At 42.4% G+C, this 18,004-nt stretch overlaps 1 protein-coding gene across 1 annotated transcript in view; it reads right to left on the bottom strand.

The window, feature by feature from the left end:
• The window catches only part of LOC143959353 (voltage-dependent T-type calcium channel subunit alpha-1I-like), a gene marked incomplete at its 5' end in the record, with an annotated part of 1,248,755 nt that overhangs the window by 946,046 nt on the left and 284,705 nt on the right, over nt 1–18,004 (bottom strand). The window lies entirely within an intron of this gene.

The raw sequence follows: 18,004 nt of genomic DNA, 5'->3' as shown, positions 1-18,004 counted from the left end.
GTAGACAACTTCATTAAAGTCTCCACAGATTATCAAGGGCGAGGATTTGTAAGGTTCTAGTTTGGCAAAGAGGGCTGTGTAAAAAAATTTACGGGCTGTATTAGGAGCATAAATATTAACTATAGTAAGAGGGCTTCTTTCCAGAGCAAATTTCGTTTGAAAGGTGAGTTTAGGCCTTTTACATTTATGGAGGTTAGAGTAAGGGCCATAGTGGGAAAGAGGGCGAGGTAAAGTACAGAGATGGAAAGAGACTATTGTCTTTGAGAGCAACAGGTGTCAAAAATGCAGTGGTTGCACAGGCTAACAAATGATAGTACAAGGAATGCTGTCCAAAATAAAAAAGTTTAACAGAAAAATAAAACAATTATGCAGATACAACAAATGTTGACTAATGCTTAAGTAGGCTGTAGTAGCAACAACAGTAACACAAAACCAGTGTGCTTAGCACACTTTAACCTAGGGGGTGATAAAGGGTGGTAAATATAGGCCTTATCCAGGCTAGATTGAGGTAGCTGAGGGAACTGAGGTGGGCATTAATAAACGCTTTCCCAGAGTATTTTAGGTCGCCTTTGCTGAGTTAGGAGGAGCGCGGGGGGAGTTATTTTGTCCTGCATCCCCAGGGGGTATATACAGTTTTTTGTACCCGTCTTTTGGCATAAGGATTGGCACCATTTGGTGCTGTAGCGAAACCAGCAGCTTCGTTGTAAAGCCCCATCTGTAGATAATTTTCTTCTGTTGGAGGATAGAAGTAATGGGGCTAAAAGCTCTGCGCATTTCCATCGTTGCTGGAGATAAATCAGTGAAGAGCTTTAGGTTGGTATAGGGAGCTGGGAGAGGTTTGATTGTTCTGGCGGTGATTAGCATTTGTTCCTTAACGTGGAAAAAATTAATCCGGGCCAGAACATCTCTAGGGACGTCATCTGAGAGGTGTGACGGTTTTGCAGTTCTATGAGCTCTGTCTATGAGCGATTCACGGACATTAATGCGCGGGAGCAAAGAGGTGATAAGTTGTTGCAGGTAAGGGGTTAATTCGTTCGGCTTGATCGACTCTGGGAATGCCACTAAATTTGATGTTGTTTCGCCTAGAGCGATCTTCTAAATCCGCAAGCTTCATTTTGATACTGTGGATTTCTTCTGCATGGTGATCATGTGCGTCTAGGAGCTCATTGAGTGACTTAGAATAGTCCTGCAAATTTTCCTCTAACGCATCTGTTCTTTTCTTCAGACAATCAATCCTGTCATGGATCTGGGACATGGAATGTTGCAACTCTCTGCAAATCCTGTTGTAATGTAAGAAGCATTGATTTTAACATTGCTTCTGTGACTGTATTGTCAGTGACAGGGATAGCTGCTAGAGAGGGGCCCTGCTGAGTGTTCTGTGTACCTGCCACTACTGAGGACCATAGCTGCTTCTTAGCTTGGGGCTCCTTGTTGGGGGAGTTAACAGGGGAGGTAGCCTCTTACCCCTGTCCGTCCTGTGATGGCATCATCTGGGGGAGGAAGAGTGTCCATGCTGTCTCTCCTGTTCAGCATTGGTGGATCAGCAGTGTGCTGTGGCAGTGGAGAAGAGGCTTCCGAGGTGGAAGCTGGGCCTGAATGCCTTGTGTTGCCGAGGGCAGCACCATCTTGATGAGACTGCATGGCCGATGGTAGATAAAAATCTGTCAGACAGAGTGGGGCTGGTGGGTTGTATCGCCACCTTGTCATGCCCTGAGGTGTTTCTGAGTCTTCCCTGCTCTGTGGAGGCAAGGAGCAGGGTGTAAAGTTGTGGCAGGTTGCTGGAATATGGCCATGGATCAGGAGTGCAGGCTTCAGGCTTCCATCCTGGTCCGCAGCAGGCCACGCCCCCGAAAAATGAATAGAATGTTTTTTAAATCTTTAAGACGTCCTGTGGGTGAGATGTAGGCACCCCAGAAGGAGTGGTACATTCATAGACATGTGGAGGGCAGAGAGACTGGTTAAGTTTTCCAGCAAACATAGTTGAAGAGGAGTGACTATGCAATAAAAACCTTGCCTTGTACCATCTCAAAGCCTTCTCTAGCCGAGAGCAATGATCCAATTCAAGACGTTTCTCAATAGTGAGTCTGGTGGACTCCAAATTAAGGGCTATGGAATTTTTATACAGTTTGTCCAGCTCGTCTGTGAGCAATACTATTTTTTGCTTATTAGCTTTGTTACGAGCAGTCGCTAAACTAATGAGCTTACCTCTCAGCACTGTCTTATGGGCCACCCACACTGTGGAGATGGGGGTCTCTGGGAGGGCATTTAATGCAAAATAATTATCTATAGGTTGGGACACCCCCGTTTCAATCTCCACATTCAAAAGAAGTGCCTCATTAAGTCTCCAAATAAATGGTGTAGGGGCTAGTTTGATAAATTTAGTGGTAAAGGAGGTCATGTGGTGTTCAGACCATACACAATTATATATGGAAGCAGTAGGTGGGTTTGCTAGAATAATTGGAGTGGATAGAATACAATCTAGTCTGGCATAGCTATTATAGGGATGACAGAAAAATGTGTACTCCTTATAGTGAAGTTTATGTGAGAGGGATTTAGGAAAAGCTTTAGAACGAGTGGTAGATGTACTCCTATCAAGTGTGGGGTTTGCTACCATGTTAAATTCCCCACCTATAATCATATGAGGGGATTGCTATTTTGCAAGTACCATATTTATCGGTGTATAACATGCACTTTTTTCCCCCTAAAATCCGGGGGAAATTGGGGGTGCGTGTTATACGCCGATCCCCCACATAACCCTTTCTGACGCTTTCTGTGGCTTCGGGGTATTTTTGGCCGCACTTGGCCATTTTCGGCAGCTTTCAGAAAGCTGAAAGCCACCGAGTGTGGTTGAAAATAGCCGAGAACGGCCAAAAATAGCTGAGAACAGCCGAGTGCGGCCGGAAATAGCCGAAAGCCACCGAGAGCGGCCGAGAACTACCGAGCGCCGCCAAGATACACAGGACATCCGTTCTGTATCTCGGCGGCACCATTTTTAAATGGCAAAGCCACAGACAAGACTGCAAATGACTGATAAGGCTAAATGTAAGGCTGCAAGTGACTGACAAGGCTAAATGTAAGGCTGCAAGTGACTGACAAGGCTAAATGCAAGGCTGCAAGTGACTGACAAGGCTGCAATGGAAAGCTGCAAATGACTGACAAGGCTGCAAATGACTGACAAGGCTGCAATGGAAGGCTGCAAATTACACTGATAAAACTTCCCGCCTAAACGTTTTTTTCTTGTAAATTCCCTCCTTAACTTGGTTTGCGTGTTATACGCTGGCGCATGTTATACGCCGATAAATACGGTATTTTAAAAAAGGAGGTGAAGAAGGAGATGGAGGAGTCACTGCTAGCAACAATAAGCTCACGATTATGGATGACACCTTTGATTATAACAAAACAACTTTCGTTATCTTTGTATAGCTGATGGACTTCCATAGGTAAGGAAGCGTGTAGAAATATGGCAGCATCCCTACTCTTCGAGGAATGAAGTGTGTAGAAAGATTAGGGGAATGCTTAATGGAAAAATAGAGGGTGGGAGGATTCAGAGAAGTGAGTCTCCTGAGTCAATAATATTTGAGCCTTGAGTTGCTTATTATTATTATTATTATTATTATTATTATATTATTATTATGCTTATAATGATATCAGGCCTTTTGTCTCTTCAAAGGTGAGTTAAAACCTTGAACGTTATGTGAGATACAATTCATTGCCATGAGCAAGCTCAAAGCTTACGTTCAACTGATTAAGTGAAGGACAGGCATCCAAAATACCTTCTAATCTAGAGCATAAATATACACTCTTTGCTGGTGTAGGAAGTGCTGCCACATTCCACTGATAACAGACTGAAGACAACCCAATTGACTCTAAATCATCAATTAAAAGTACCATGTCCATACCTACGCTATGAAGTCTGTTAAGGATATCAATGACTGAGCGCAACTGAGACATACAGCTTAAACAAAATGTTCAGGGGCGTGGCCGACGAGCGGAGCGGATGGACGTGTGAGTGAGTAGCTCCGCTGTACCCTGAGCAAATAAGGCGAATAATAGCGTCTCCAGCCCTCGTTTTCGGCAAAATTTTTGCCAGTACCCGCGGGCAACTTCCCTGATGCCATTGCGGAAAAGAAAAGGTCTTACAAAACCGGGCAAAATGCTGGATTTCTTTGTCCAGCCGCGACAGAGGCCTACCCAAGATGACGGCGGCGCACGAGGCCAGCAGTCACAGCGGGAATGGAAGGCTCGACACACAGATCATGGTGTTCCACAAGCAGCGCTACAGGCATCACACTCTGCCTCCTCCTCTGCATCTACCAGTCCAGCGAAAAGTGAGCAAAGAACAGAGGAGCGTTTAAGTGACACAGGGGAGGTGAGTGCTCTTAATTCTTCCATGGATGATACAAGAGAGTTACAGGACTCTATTACTGAATTTCCCACATTAAATCAACCTGTTCTGGACACTACTTTAAAGGACATGTTAGTTTCACTAAGGTCAACCTTGCATGCAGATATACTGGCTATCACTCAGCAGTTTAAATCTGAGGTGCATGCAGTAACTAGCAGAGTGTCCCATGTTGAAACGAAAATGGGGGAATTTGCCCAAACCTTTAATGAGCTTGTGGATGCACACAATGATAGAGAAGAGGACATGGCGGCCATTAAAGCGAAATTAGCGGACCTCGAGGACCGCTCAAGGCGCAATAATATTAGAATCCGTGGGATACCAGAAACAGGTCAACTTCAGGAGCTGCAGGAGTTTTTTATCAATCTAATGAAAGCTGCACTTCCAGACACTCCTGTGGAAGAGTTAGTGGTGGATCGCATTCATAGATTGCCCAGACCGAAGAGCATTCCATCGCACCTGCCCAGAGATACGATCGTACGGATTCATTTCTATCATATCAAAGAGACTTTCGTTCGAGTGACAAGAAGAAGGGAGGAATTACCTCCTGAGTTTAAAGAACTGTCTTTTTTCGCCGACTTTTCGGCGTACACTATGCAACAGCGTAGACAATTGGTTACCATAACGAAACCTCTCAATAACCATCGAATCCCATACAGATGGATATATCCGGCCAAGCTGCTAATTACATTCGAAGGGAAGTCGCATATCGTGGCTAAGGTCGCAGAGGGTATTCGCCTTCTGGAAGAGTGGCAACTTCTCTCACCACAAACCGCTGGTCCAACAAGAACGGAATCGCCTCTCTCTACCCGAACAAGTTCAGATGCTGAAACCGGCTGAGGGCATAGCTTGACGGTAATACTTCATTCGCCTTTACGCTCAGGACATGTTCCAACGAGTTTAATTTTGTTCCGTTGTTTTTGATGTTCGTTTTTCTTTGCTTTTTTGAAGAGTGTTATCTCTCCTCCGATCTGTTGTCTTCACAGACACTCACTTCTACCCCCAAGAGCTAGCGGCTTATTGCCAGCACAGATTCCCTAGGGAATCGCTACTTTTTACTTTCTTCCTTTTCTATTCTTTTTTGTATTTTTGTTTTTTTTTATCCAGTGACTAACCTTTCACAGATTACTGCTGAAGGTATTTTCTACGCATATAATCGAGGGTAAAGTTTTGAATTGCTTCGCTTGCTTCTTTTACTTTCCTTGAGGAGACCGGGCCTAACCTTTTTATAGGTGTAACCACTCTGACTCATTAGGTGTTGGAGGCTGGGCCTGATTTCATTCAATATGACTTTTACCATTTCTTCACTTAATGTTAAAGGGCTTAAAAGCCCCTTTAAACGCCAAATGGCATGGAAAGAGGCGTCCAGTCTGCACAGTGACATAATTTGTTTTCAGGAATCTCATTTCATGGCGGGGAACCACCCCTCATTTTCTAATCGCAAATTTCCACAGGTGTTTTTGGCTAATGGCCCAAAGAAGAAAGCTGGAGTGATCATAGCAGTTAAGAATACTATTCCTTTTCGTCTTATGGAAGGTTGGGTCGCTTCATTATTCTTATTTGCGAAATTGCCCGCGTGACATACACTCTAGTAAATGTTTATCTCCCAAATTCCAACCAGAGTGGCTTCCTACAAAAAATTTTGAAAAAAAGTATCAACCATGAAAAAGGGTCATGTGATTATATGTGGGGATTTTAATGCTGTTATGCACAGCGAGTTAGATGTTTCCAACCCGCACATCCGCAAATCACGGAGGCCAAACATCTCAAAAAAATTTTCATCCGGGGACCTCTTTGACGTGTGGCGGTGCCAACACGCGTCGGAAATGGACTATACGTTTTTTTCCAGTGTACACCATTCTTATTCACACATTGACAGGTTTCATGTTGACAATTTTTTACTGCAAAAAATTGTTAAATCTGAGATACATACAATAACTTGGTCAGACCATGCGCCAATTTCAATTAGGGTGGGGGATCGTGGCGCCACGACGAGAGCTAACAGGTGGTGAAATTAGGTTTCTGTCATTTCCCAGCCTGAGAACGCGAACTACCTAAAGACGGCATTAGCAGAATTTTTCCAGATAAATGCTCCGTCGGTGTCGGATCCCTTTTCCCTTTGGAATACGCACAAGGTGTATATGAGGGGCTTATTGATTCAGTTAAGTGCTAAGGTTAGGAGGCAGCAGACAGAAAGGCTCAATGGTCTACTAGAGAAAATAGAGACTTTGGAGTCTTTAAACAAACAAAACACAACACCAAAAATTAGGGAAGACCTGTTTGCGGTGCGACAAGAATTGCGTGCAATGCTGGTCTCGCAGCAGGAGAACCGCCTTCGTTTTTTTAAAGCTCATAGCTACAGGTATAGCAACAAGGCGGGGAAACTGCTAGCGGACCAGCTTCGAGAAAGGTTAGTACAACAAAAAATCGGCTGCATGGTTAATCCCATTACGAAGCGTACAGTGCACAACCCTAAAGAAATCGCGGACGCTTTTAGCGACTATTATGAATCTCTGTATAATCTCAAGGATGACCCGGATACGTTCCAGCCATCCGAGCGATCGATTTCGGATTTTTTGAATTCACTAAATTTGCCTAAAATATCTCAAAGTGATTTAGAAGTGTTGAACGCGCCTTGTACGATTACAGAAATTCAAAAAATTATTGGCAGTATGCCCCACAATAAAGCGCCGGGCCCGGATGGTTACTCGGCTGAGTACTATCAACTATTCCAAGTAGAATTATCTCCGCACATGCAACAGATCTTTGGGGCCGCAATGTCCGCTGCCTCCTTTCCAAGCGAGATGCTTACGGCATCCATTATTACGTTACCAAAAGAGGGTAAGGACCCCACACTTCCACAAAGTTACAGACCGATATCTTTATTGAACGTAGATATCAAAATATATGCGAAACTGATTGCTGGTAGGTTGGTGAGATTGTTGCCGGGTCTTGTCAACCATGATCAGGTTGGCTTTGTGCTAGGCCGACAGGCTAATGATGCAACTAGAAGATTAATAAATCTAATTTACTCGGCTGAAAAATTGGGAAGGCCTTCTCTGCTCCTCTCCCTGGATGCAGAGAAGGCCTTCGATAGAATACATTGGGGTTATCTGACTGAAGTTCTGAAAAAATTTGGATTGGTAGGACGCATTCATCAGGCCATACTAGCCTTATACTCTTCCCCATCTGCCTATGTGTACTCTGAAGGAATGTTTTCCAAAAAATTCATTATCTCAAACGGCACTAGGCAAGGTTGCCCGTTATCCCCCATCATTTTTGCTTTAGTAATGGAGCCCTTTGCCGAAACCATTAGAAAACAGATGACAGTGAAGGGCATTGTCTCCCAGACAACTCATCACAAACTTTCATTGTTTGCAGATGACGTCATTTTGACTCTCTCCGATCCCCTTAATTCTATCATGGCAGCACACAACATTATCGTACAGTTCGGGGAGGCCTCATATTATAAAATAAACGAAAAATAAGTCATGCTTTTTAGGAATTGGTGTAGATGATCACGTGAAATCTCAGATTCAGGGGGCTCTCCCATATCCATGGGCCTCCAATTCCATTAAGTACCTGGGCACAAACCTTACTCCTTCAACCAAACAGCTATTTCAAGCCAATTTCCCCCCATTATTGGAATCTTTGCAAGCGGACATGAATAGAATTAAGAAACATTATATCACATGGCATGGAAGACTAGCGGCCTACAAAATGATTCTCCTTCCCAAATTGACGTATTTATTTAGGGCACTTCCTATCCTCATACCTGACCAATTTTTTAAAGCTTTACAAAAACAAATGTTAACGTTTATCTGGGCGGGGAAGAGAGCTAGATTTTCTACCACGGTACAGGGCAAGAAGAAATGGGCTGGGGGCTTGGGTGTACCCATATTAAAGGACTACGCTACGGCGGCGGTTCTAGATCAGCTCCGGGGTTGGTTCTCCTCCCGGGAGCTGAAGCCCTGGTGCCAATTGGAACAGGCGGAGATTCGCTATGGGTCACTCCGCTCCCTCCTGATAGCATATAATATTGAACAATTTCACGTTAACAGTGATCTTCCCACTGTGCAGGCTTCCCTACGAGCCTGGAGTTCCCTCCTTGCATCGTACCAGGCCACAAGCACATTTACACGGGCTCCTATTCCCATAGAGTCACTTCTGTGGCTGATCCCGAACTTATCACTGGTCGGGTGGAAACAGAGTGGGATCTCTACGGTTCAGGATCTTATAGTAAATAACCGCCCCATGGATTTCCCGGCACTTCAAAACAAATTTAGTTTACCTCGGAATGCATTTCTGCCGCATTGCCAAGTTTTATCTTGGCTACAGAATAGGACAACCTCAGGTACTCAATTTATTACAGAAGTGTGGGATTTCCTGACCTCGTCTACTTCAAAAACTAAGGGTATTTCATTAATGTACGATTTATTAGGTGCGAAATCTCATTTTTTTAGATTTGGACATTTGGAGAAATGGGAAAAAGATTTAGGTCAGAAATTTACTGAGCTACAATGGTTGCAGGCCTTTAGGACTAATGTTAGTTTTTCGAGATGTGCAAATTATGAGGAACTGGCTGCGAAGATTACGGCAAGATGGCACCTTACCCCTTATATCATAGCCAAATTTTCAGGTGACAGTTCCAGCGAGTGTTGGAGGGGATGTGGCCAAGTGGGGACACTACTACACATGTGGTGGAGATGCCCGCACCTGCGGAGCTTTTGGAACGAGGTATTTAGATTGATTGCCCATATCACAGGTGTTCTAATTAAGCCCTCCCCAGAAAAAGCCCTTCTCAGTATTGGTATGTCGTCATATCCAGTTCCCAAGAGAACAATAGCAATGCATGTTATCTTCGCGGCCAGGACCTTGATAGTATATAAATGGAAAACGAACGACACCCCTAATATATCAGAATTGATTAGGAAAGTGACCATCATCTCAGAATACGAGAACATTTTAGCGTACAGAGATGGGTCCATTAAGAAATATTTAAATAATTGGTCTGCATGGAATGCCTCCATTAGGAATAGGGCTATGTAATGGTCAAATATAAGCTAGGTCGTCCCTCGATACCCTCGATTCTCTTCTTCTTTTGTTCTTTTTATTCTATTCTTTTTTCTATCACTCTTTTTCCCTTTTTATTCCCTTTTAGATTAACCTTCGTTTAAGATGGTTATTAGTAGTATTGTACATGTCTGGGCTGGAGAGTAGTATATTGTATGAGGCATACTATTCACGCATGTGATAGATTTGAAGTGGAGACTTTTGTAAAGTACCTTACATATGTATGATATACCTTGAATACTTGATTATATATTGTCAATATGACTGATGTGTTTTTATACATTACTGCCTGGTGTGGGCATGTACTTGCTCTTGTTCTGTCTTCTTTTTCTTGCAAAATCCTAATAAAAACCATTTAAATAAAAAAAAAAAAAAAATGTTCAGATACGGTTTAAGGAACAAAAACCGAACATCAGAACCGAGACATCTAGGTCTCAAACCCAGCTGCACAGCAAATACTGGTCAAAAACCAAATGAAAAAGCCAGTATGAACAACCTCGCTGTGAAAAAAATTGGCATCACTGCTGGGTGGGGAGGTCCTGCATCAGCACCAAGGAACAGGCTCCAGATGAAATTAATGATTTAAAACTGATAGTGCATCGCCGTTGAATCAAACGGAGCTCTTCAAAAAGAAAACTTTACCCTTGTGTTGTCCCCTTCAAGCAATTTCATAACAAATTCTTCTTCTATCCCTTCTGGGAGAAGGAGTGTGCCAGATTTGAGATGGCACAAAGACGGGCGACGTACCGCTTCTGCTTCCAAGAGGCCCAATTTCACCAGGATCTCTTGACCCTACAGCACAGTGGTAGCAACATATGTGGAGGCATTATGGGAAACCACTAGTTTGAATGGAAAACCCCATCTGTAGCAAATCGGAGCTGCTTGAAGTGCTGTAGTAATATCTTTCATACCTCTGCTCCTGTCCAGCATAGCCCTGCATCCTAGCCCCATTTATCTTTATCATCTTCATTGAAGAATGTTGCTGAGTTTTTGGTAGGAGGTGTGATGTCTTTTCTTTGCCCAACCATTGGATCACTATAAAGTTGTTATATACTGAGCCATTCTGGATTCAAAATTCATTTACATCAGATCTTTTTTTTTTTTTTTAGTATATTCTTTATTTTAAAATTTTGTTTCCATTTTACTATTATATTTCACTTTACCATACATCTTAAACACTCATGTTTACAATTGCATTTGGGATACCTTTTCTTACCCCCTCCCTCCCAAAGCACAAAAAAAAAAACACAACAAAAAAAAGGAAAATTTTATATAATACACCCAGCAATCCCCTTATCTCTCTATCTCTCTGTCATCTTATTCCTCTAGTATTCACAAATATCTCTCCGTTTTCCTAAATATCAGCCATTTTTGCCATACCCTTTGATGTTTTCCCCCTGTTTTTTCCGTTATATGTATGGACTCTTCTATAATTCTTGTCCTATCGACCCTCTCAATCCACTCTTTTGTTGTCGGAGCCTGTTGGAATTTCCAGAGGCATGGGATCAAGGCCTTAGCTGCATTTAGTAAATATGGAATTAGAGTCAATTTATATTGTGCCACACCCTTCTCTGAGTCATGAAACAGGCATAACCATGTTTTTTTTTTCAATCCTATCTCCTGTTATAAAGAATATTGTTTCAATTACTTCGTCCCAGTAGGATTGTATTTTGGGACACTCCCACCAAAGATGTTTAAAAGTCCCCCGTGCAGTACAACCCCTCCAACAAGTTGATGGGGCATCTCCACTTATACTATGTATCTTCTGGTGTGTCATATACCACTTAGCCAATAACTTAAAAGACATTTCAATTGTTTGTGTATGTTTTGCTGTCGAATGAGTCAACCTGATTATTTTATTCCTCTGTTCACCTTAATTTCTTAAGGGCCCCAGTTCCTCTTCCCATTTTCCCAGATACGCTGGAATTTCCTGATCCGCCTACCCCCTTAATATTTTATATATTTTATATATTCTTCTCTCTAAACTTTGTGGTGATTTCAAAAAAATTTCTATTGGTCTCAACTGCCTCCTGCTTCGTAATGGCTGTGAAAAATGTTGTGTGAAGTGTTGAATTTGCATGTGTCTCCATCTATCTAGTAATTTGTGTCCCCATTCCTGTGTCATTTCACTATAAGTGAGAATTCTATTCCCTTTCATCACGTCCTGTAGTGCTATTTCTTCCCTTTTAGCCCACCTACTGAAATATAAATGCTGCTCCTTCCCCGGCGTAAAGTAATTTGTGTCTAAGAGGGACATTAGTGGGGAGTTATAATCCCATTTGTGTCTCTTATTAATTCTATCCCAAATTTTAAAAGTGTTATTTGTTAAAATACTCGTGCTTACTCCTAAATCCCGATACTGAGGAGGTATCCATATAATTTTACCAATATCAATTCTGCTCAACGTAATTTCTTGCTCCGCCCAGCTCTTCTCCATCCTATACTCTGGCAATGCTAGTTCTCCTCTGTCTTTATCTTTCACCAGTGTGTTATAAGCAATTCAGGGCATTTGCGCGACCAAATAAACTCCACCCCAATAGATTTTAACTTACTAAAAAAAGTCTGGGGGAGACGGACTGGGGCCATTTGAAATGTATAAATTAACATAGGCAGTATAAACATTTTGACCGCGTTTATTTTTCCTGTCCAAGTGAGTGCTTTATAATACATTCTAGTCAGTTGGCCTTTGATTTTATTGAGAAGGGGTATATAATTGGCTTCATATAAATCTGCTATCTGAGCTGTCAATTTTATCCCTAAGTAACTCAGTTCACTTTTTCACCACTTAAACGGGAGATGAGCTGAAATTGTTCTCTGCTCTGTTTCTGTTGTCTCTTCCCTTTTTCCTTGTTTTCCCCAACCGTTTCTCTTTTCCCTTCCCTTCCTCTGCATTTTGTCTAATCTTCCTTTTTCCCCATCTTTTCTTTCCCTTTCTCCCCCCCTCCTTACATGTTCTCATCTTTTCTTCTCTTTTTTTCTTTCTCTCTCTTCCCTTTCACATTCTGTATATCACTCGATATCCTAACATTATTGAGTACTTGCACTCTATTCACATATATTACTTTACCGTTGTGTGTATATATTGAGGGCAACTCTGTGGATATATAGACTATTTTACCTTATCACCAGGCCCATTAGATTATGTTATGATCAGGCTTCTCTACATACATATATTATATTCCTTTACCCAGATACCGATCTGTCTGTCTTTAATGCCTCCCCCAGTCGCTGGGGGAGACCTTCTTGGGGTCTTTTAGGCGTTGGTACACCATTGGGGGTAAGAGCCACATTGTGTGTTATTTACCTCTTCCCTTTTACACTTTGGTATACTGCATTTTAAATGTTAAAAAACTCTTATTCAATGTACTGTATTTGCGTTTCTTTACAGACATATATTATTCCTGAAGAAGCTCACTTAGAGCGAAACTAGTAGAAATACGTCACCACTTGTACTAGCTTATATGTTGTGAAATTATGTTATTGTTTAAATAAATTTTGTCTGTATTTTACTTGTGTTATATTACTTTGTTATCTACATTTTCATATGTACCGCAACAGTCCGCTAGCTCACTCTTGTTCTTGGGGAGTCTGACATGGGAACCAAGCCTCCTAACCCCTTTTTCTGTTAAATTTTGGATGATGGTACATTTCAATTATCTCTCTAACTAACTGATGCAATGAGGCCCTCATTTTTATTATTTTCTGTGCATTTGAACATTAAGGTGCATAATACACCAGGCGTGCTGATCTAGACGGACCTAGCCCCCATTGGTATTCCTTCTGGGGGTGGAGTCCCCTGAGTATCAGTTAATGCTGAGCTTTCTATTTTCTTTTCACCTCCTCCCAATAAAAAGAGGGGGATGGTGGGCCTCGCTCTTATTTTCTATATATATATATATATATATATATATATATACACAAATTACTTCTTTCTTATAAGGTTGTGATCACATTTGAATCTCTACTTTCTACAGTTGAGGGCCAGCTTGACCCGCTAGCGCAATTTAGGGCTATCTAGCATGGATGTTCTTGGCACAGCTTGGACTGGGTTTATGACCCAAATACAAGCTTCCTGTTTAAATGTTAACAATAGATCAGAGGAGGAAATTAAAACGTTCCTCGATCGAATGTATAATTTGCTAAAGCAAAAATCTCCCCTTCATTGGCATTTGGAGTACTTTAAGCAATATATTAAAGAAGAGACGTGTCCTAGGGGGTTGAGAATTCAATTATTTCCTACAATTAAAGATCCATCTTCCTCTTTCAAAACTGCATGGGAAAAAAATGTAATCCAATGCAGTTTGGAATTAATAGAAACATTAACCACGCAATACACCTTAGATATGACGACTTTGGACAGTGAAATCAATAGAATCAACACTTTTTTAATTCTGGAGGAGTATCAACACCTTCTCGGATCTCCTTCTTTTCCTGAATATTGAAAGGAGATCCGCGAACGCTTAGAGGAATTAAATAAAGAGATTATTTCAAGTAAAAAACTAAATTTTTTGAAAGACAAGCTTGCCTTCTCTGAGGGTTTTGCATACATCCGGTCGCATGAGGGGTAGAAAAGCGACTCCACAAGACATTCCATCAATTGATCCCGTTTTACACTATGCGGAATCAGATTCATCCTTGTCTTCTGCCTCTCGCTCGGCGGGCCCTCGCTCTATGAATCCAGTAAGTTTTAGATCAACACGCAAACGTGACCGCCATAGCGGCGGCACTTCCCCAGCAGCTCCGTACAAAGGTAAGAAAACATCTACTAAGCATAAATCAGCACACACGGTGGGGGTTCCCTCCCCATCTCCTCCACAACCAGTTGAAGTAGCTAGTCCCTCAACATTGCATAATGTTATTCCGAAAGCGCTGGGAGCAATGGCAGGTAATCCTAAGAGATCTCAGGTGGATATTGATTTTTTAGATCTAACTCCTCCAGAATTAAAAAAGTCCCAACAGACCAAACTCAACACATTTGTGCGAAAACCTCCTCCCACTCCCTTACCGAGCACTCCCAGTCTACACAACTAAACATCAATAACTTAGCCGCATGTCCGTTATCACCGGACGAAACCTCAGCTTTACAACTAGGTTTAGGCTTTTGTCCACTTCAATCTCTACGCGTTACAGAAACCATCAAGGATCTCTACCTTTTCGCAAGGAACTTAACTTTCAAATTTATTTTTGACTCCAATCAACAAAAGATCAATTCGGAGCGCAAGCTCGTTGAGCGTACAAGGCACTTCACAATGGACGAATTCCGCGCATTACGTGACTTAATATTACTATATGACGAGGGACAAACCGAAGAAGGCTCATCTTTAGAGCCAGTGCAATCTAGGTTGGAGACCTCTGTACCCTCATCTACATCTTCGCTACTATCACGTCAATTCAAAACCAAATCTCAGATATTCCTGGATCTGATGACTTGTCCGTCGATCTGGGCATTTTTGCAGCAATGTATTAAGGATTTGAAGCATCAAACGTGGCCTGACTTTTCATCCAATCTTACTCCTGGTCAACAATATGCCCTCCAGTGTCTAAAGCAACGGGATGATATAATAATTAAACCTTCCGATAAGGGAGGAAACATAGTTGTCATGTCCCATGACCAATATTTGGCCATGTGCCATGACATACTAAATAATACCACCCAGTATTTACCTATCTCACCCACTAACAGCATGCAGTTCATCAATGAGTTTGCTGAACTTTACACCAGAACATACTGGAAAGGGCTAATTGATCGGAATACCCTCAACTTTTTGGTTCCTAAATTTCCTCGTATCCCGACTTTCTATTCCCTACCAAAGACACACAAGAGTCTTAGTAAACCACCAGGGAGACCCATTGTATCGGGTACAGGATCTTTAACCGACCACGCAAGTAAATTCGTGGACAGTTATTTACTCCCACATGTTTTGAGTCTACCCTCTCACATTCAGGATACATCCGATCTCCTCAGACAAATTGAAGGCATTCTGGTTACTCCCGACTCCCTCCTCATGGCAATTGATGTGGAGGCTCTCTACTCGAGCATCCCCCACGAGGCGGGAGTCGAGACGGCCCGAATGTTCTTAATGGAACAGGAACATACATCGTGGCCTCTCAATTAATTTATTCTTGAACTTCTTACTTTCATCCTTACGCGCAATGTTTTTATTTTTCAAGAACAACATTATTTACAAATTCAAGGCGTAGCGATGGCCACATCATGTGCACCATCCTACACTAACCTTTATCTCGGGGCTTGGGAGAGATCTATTTTTTCCAATGATCAGTACCAACCTTAATTGGAGTACATCCTATGTTGGTACAGATTCATCGATGATTTATTTGTGGTATGGACAGGGCCCGGTTCTGTATTGAATCAATTTATAGAATTTGAATGACAAGAATCTACATTTTACAGTTAACACTGATCCAATACAGATCTAATTTTTAGATGTGTTGATCGTTAAGAATTCTGATGGCTCTCTATATACTAATCTATTCCGTAAACCCACGGCAAGTAATACTTTATTACACGCCTCAAGCACCCATCCTAAATCTCTAATTTACATTATTCCGTACGCACAATATCTGCGGCTCCGCCGCAACTGCGTAAGAGATGAAGACTTCATTGCTCAATCAAATGCCCTTCGGGAGCGATTACTCTTGAGAGGCTACTCTAAAACCTGCTTACTTAAGGCTTTCAATAGAGCTGCAAATCACACCAGGACATCGCTACTATATCCCAGTTCGTCATCTCCTAAAATGAATACAGTAAAAGTTATTACCCAATACTCAGCTCACCAGCGTCAACTTAGAAAAGTTTTGACCAAACATTGGCACATACTTAAAGATCATCACATCTTAACACATCATATACGAGAGCGACTGGAAATTGTGTTTCAGAGAGCCAAATCGCTGAGGGATAATCTAACCAGTAGCCACTACAAACATACAAATGCCAATCGAGTAAGAACTAGAGGGACTTTCCCTTGCGGACAATGCCCCTTATGTCCCTGGATTTTTCCGGGGCTAACGGTCAAATTCCCCAATGGGGAAAGTTTTACACCTTCCTTTAGTGCCTCTTGCGATACCACTGGGGTGGTATATCTAATGCTCTGCAAATGTGGAGTGTTTTATGTGGGTAAGACCATACGAGAACTCAGACGGAGAGTGGACGACCACGTTTACCATTCCACCAATGGTAAACTTACCACTGTCGGCTGACATATCGGCCTCCATCATAGGTTTGACCCCCTCGCGGTAAAGTTTTTAGTATTAGAAATGATACTACCTGATGCAAGGGGTGGTGATCGCGATAAAAATCATTCTGCAACGTGAAGCCCTCTGGATCGAAAGGATTGATGCCTTAAGACCACCGGGCCTCAATGAAACAAACTCTTTCAAATCATTTTTATAAGCATCACCTTCAACCTCTCCCTCTGAGAACTCCTCTGGTTTTGCCCCTTATTAACTTGGACATTCATCTATATACATGATTGTTAGTGCTTCAGTCTCTAATATGCATTGATCTGTGCCTTTTAACCGTATGCAGTGACCCAAGACCTGTGCATGTCCCCAGTAGAATGAATAAAAGTTCTTTCTTTAATGTTTTGAGTAATAAATAATTAGCTTTATTATAATTACTATGCCTGTCAGGTTACGCCTAATTGCTGACTGCCCTATTGTGTCACCGAGCCTTGTTGTATGGTTCTGTATATTAATGTATATTTTTTCATTACTTATCAACCATTGTCACATTCTTAAGATTAATGTTTCATTATGTTTGCCATATTGTTGTACCACATTGTGATATATACTTTGTATTATATTTTGCTGTGGTGTCTCTTTCCTTTTTTTCCCCCACCGGTGTGCTCTCGCTGTGCGGGGGGCCCCGATGGCTACTCCTCTCAGCGACTGGTAGGGCCCCTGGGGACGGGAGAGGCGTGCCCTATCCTAATTTTTAGGGTAGGGCTTTGCATTGCATCCTCCCCCTTTCCTTGCACATCTCCTGGCCGCATCATGGCTATATGAGATGGGCACAGATGGATGCGGCGAGATCCCGCAAATGTGCCTCTTTTCCATCGGCACACGTCTATGTGAGGGCATACCCTGTGCCCCATGTATGTGCATGCGCAGGCGCAGTGGGCTCCAGCGGCACGCTCGCAGGTGAGGGCATGATCTCTGCCCTATTTCGGCCTGCGCGTGTGCAATTGGTTTCCCGGCACTCCACCTGTGGGACCCTTGACCCTATGACGCTATGGGCCGGCGACGATTCGCCGGCGTCTTGCGTCTCGGTTGGGGGGTACTTAATGGTGGATTTTCCACCGAACGGACAGAACGGCAAATGACCCTCGGGCATGTTAGTTTTGCGTGCTGCTAGGGTGCTGCCCCTTATTGCTCGTATGTTTTTTCATTTTATTTCACAGATTACCACTAATATATTATAGCACCATTATACATGAGTACCATACACTCTATATCTGTGGATGTTCATCCGAGTGCTATCCTTATAATTTAGTATTTTCACCGAAGTGG

This window comes from Lithobates pipiens, unplaced genomic scaffold (genome assembly GCF_037356315.1).
Source record: "Lithobates pipiens isolate NorthernLeopardFrog02 unplaced genomic scaffold, aLitPip1_a1.2 Scaffold_71, whole genome shotgun sequence".
NCBI lineage: Eukaryota > Metazoa > Chordata > Amphibia > Anura > Ranidae > Lithobates > Lithobates pipiens.
The sequence above is the reverse complement of the archived record's forward strand: the minus strand, read 5'-3'. Positions and strand labels throughout refer to the sequence as shown.